General features: G+C 49.7%; 1 long non-coding RNA gene across 1 annotated transcript in view; it reads left to right on the top strand.

Moving 5' to 3' along the window:
- Positions 1–3,429, top strand: part of LOC119363681 — a 12,815-nt gene that overhangs the window by 6,812 nt on the left and 2,574 nt on the right. The gene's annotated exons all lie outside the window — the stretch shown is intronic.

Genomic DNA, 3,429 nt, shown 5'->3' with positions numbered 1-3,429 from the left:
GTAGGTGAAATGGGTCGTTTATGAGCTAACGTAGGTGAAATGGGTCGTTTATGAGCTAACGTAGGTGAAATGGGTCGTTTATGAGCTAACCTAGGTGAAATGGGTCGTTTCTGAGCTAACCTAGGTCAAATGCATCATTTATGAGCTAACCTAGGTGAAATGGATCATTTTGGAGCTAACTTATTTGAAATGGGTCGTTTATGAGCTAACTAAGGTGAAATGCCACGTTTTTGAGCTAACTTAGGTGAAATGGGTCATTTTATAGCTAAATTGGATAAAGTGGATCACTTGTAAGCTAATGAAGGTAAAATGAGTCATTTTAGAGCTAACTTAGGTAAAATGGATCGTTTATGAGCTAAGTAAGCTAATTATGCAATTTTTGACATAAGTAAGCTTATTAAGTCATTTTGAAGGAAAAGAAGCTAACTCTAGGTCATTATGGTAAGCATATTAGAGGAAATAAAGCTAAGTCTAAGTCTAGAGAAACTTACCGTGATCAGGGAGGTGTAGGAGCGGGCTGGCTCGTGCCGGTAGCTGGAGAAGGATCGTGCGATGCGTTTCTGGAGTTAAGCTGCACCAAAGATCATTTCCAATGTCTCGTTAGCATTATGACACTCAAATGTTAAGACTAGCAAGTAATGTCCATTCAAATTAAACTCACCGTGCTCCTAGGAGCAATCACTGGCATCGGCGGAGCGGTCTGACCGGACTTCTCGCACACAGACTGCACATTTGGTTTTCACAACAGAGTCATACTAGTTAGTAATGAGACTCAAATGTTAAGACTAGCAAGTAATCTGCAGAAGAAACTTACTACAAGGAGCTCGTACATGGCCCTTGCCTGCATGTCATTACGTGCCCTCTCCTCCTCCAACATCTTTGTCGTCCTCTGCTCCAACTCCCGCTGCCTCTCCGCCGCCTCCGCCAGAAGTTTCTCCGTTCTATCTCTCTCACTCTGTATAGCAGCCTGCAACACCACTCACATGACCATTTGTAATCATTGATGGAAGAGCACACAATGTGATGGAGAAAGATAGCTGAGTACGTATAACTAACCTTGAAGGCGAGTTGGACTGGCCGTTCACGAGGCCTTATCTCAGGAGCGGAGCTCGACTGGCGCGCCTTGATCTCCGGGAGAGTGCTAGGACAACGGATAAGTCCATCTCCCATGGCTATGGAGCCATGGGACCTCCCGCCACCAGATATCATCAGCAACTCTGTATCAATGGGACCCTGGCTCGGGTTAAAGTCCTCCCCTTTCCTCGCCTTCCCCTTATCTCTATATTGCACGAGCTTGTCGTGGGCGGAGATGTTGGTGAAGTTCTTTGGATCATCGAGGTCAGACGCAGAGAATGCCTTGACTTTCTTGTAAGGGCCAGTGTGGGCCATGGCATACAGGTCGTACACCGCTGGCACCTTATCCGCCTTATTGTAGCATGCCTGAAAGAGAAACAAAGTAAATTAGTAATTAAAGGGCTAAAGCTAGCATGATGAATGAATTGCATGAATCATGAAGCAAACCACATACCCAGTTCCGCCCGTACTGAAATAAGTTGGAGCTGCCTTGGTGGTGTGGCACACCTTCCATTTAGGCACGTTTGTCCTTGGCCTCGTTGTGGGTGGCCCGCCATTCTTTTGAGCACCACGCATTGACCAACACCTCCCAACGATCCATCCGATCCGCACACCATCTTAGAGGGGCCTAAGTTAGCAAATAGAAACTTCAGCGCTACGGCTATGAATTACTAAATGAAGGAAGTAAGTACAAGGCCTTAAGAATTACCTTCATGTACTGCTCCTTACTCAATAACTTATCGCGACACTCCTGCTTGGGCTTCTTGATACCACGCCCGGCGTAGTAGTCTCGAATAGCCTGCACCCGAGCCTCATGCCGTAAGTTCTGAAGTAGGCGCTTGCACACCTTGTGGATAACATCTGCCACCTCCTCCTCGTATCTCTCCTCACACATGTAGAATGTCTGCAATCAAATGAGACAATATTGATTAGTACAATTAATAGCTAGCTAGTTGAAGATTTTTAATTGTGTAAAGGAGAAATTACCCAGAACTTTCTGATCACCACGTCTGCCCTTGTCTTGCACAAGACACCGTCGACAATCTCACCCGGCGGGGCCGGGGCAGCCAAGTAGTGCTCCCAACTCAATCCAACCTCTGGAAGCCGACCCTCACTAGGCAACGTGAAAAACCCCGGAAAGTTTTGCCGAATCAGAACTCCGAGGATGGAGTTGGGCCGGCGGACACTTTCATGGTGGTCCCAACCCCTGCAGCATGACAAGGCCAACACATTAGTTATTTGAAGAAACGTGAATGCGGAAGGTACAAAAAGATCAAATGCACTTACCTCTCCCCATCAGGGAAAATCAAGCACCTCTGATCACAGGTTGCCGGCACGGACGGGAGCCGTGTAGCACCATGCTGGTAGACGTTGCCCCCCTCCTCAAAATCAGTCGTCTCCCCGCCATCATCAGCATGGCCACTCGGCTCCCCCCCATCATCAGCATGGCCACTCGGCTCCTCAGGCTGACCCGACCAAGTACCCCATCCAGACGTGTGCTCCTCCGGGGTCTCGTGGGCCCAACTCTCGTGGGCCGAAGGCCCGTCGACCCGAGGCTCGTGGGCCGAAGACCCGTGGACCGGAGGCTCGTGGATCAGAGTCCGTGTATCCTCCTCCTCAGACGAGTCCACCCTAGCAGTCACGTGCTCGGGTGAAACAGCTGGGGGCGGCGGCGAGGAAGGCGCCGTAAGAGTCACCCTACCTCCTCTCCTGCGACCACATGCTCCACCTCCTCTCTTCTTCTTACCTCGTCCCCTGCTGGGCACCGCGGTCGACGAAGAAGGGCCCGGCGGTGTCGCCATACTGTCCAACAACGCTCGGCGGAGAGGTGCGTGTGGAATGGAAGACCTCGCACCACGCGCCGACGAAGAAGGGGCCTCGGCGCGCTCCCGATCAGCGCCCACCATCTTTCAACACCTGCCATGACAAAGAATAAACGAAATTAGCACAACATAAAAAAAAGTACTGACATGAATAATAATATGTATATCACTTAAGTGTATCATCATCAAGCACAACATAAAAAAATTGAATACCTGACACTACTAATAATCTCGATCAGTATCATCAATAAATGCATAATCATAATCATCACTATAATCAATGATGGGCTCATAGGGTTCATTGGCATGCAACCTACACTCTAATAGGTAATGATAGGTCCTAATCCCACCCGTGTATGTGTAGATTGGGTTCATTTTCCCATGCTATGCTCCGGATCCGACGCAAAATTTCGGCAGCACCTCCCCGCTGTCGGGGTGCCGTGTCGGGGTCGGGGTCGGGGTTCCGTGTCGGTGTCGGGGTCGAGGTGTTGGGTCAGGCTCGGGGTCGGGGTGTCGGTGTCGGGGTCGGGGT

Source organism: Triticum dicoccoides, chromosome 2B (assembly GCF_002162155.2).
Source record: "Triticum dicoccoides isolate Atlit2015 ecotype Zavitan chromosome 2B, WEW_v2.0, whole genome shotgun sequence".
In the NCBI taxonomy this organism is placed as follows: Eukaryota; Viridiplantae; Streptophyta; class Magnoliopsida; order Poales; family Poaceae; genus Triticum; species Triticum dicoccoides.
This window is presented reverse-complemented; position numbering and strand designations above follow the sequence as displayed.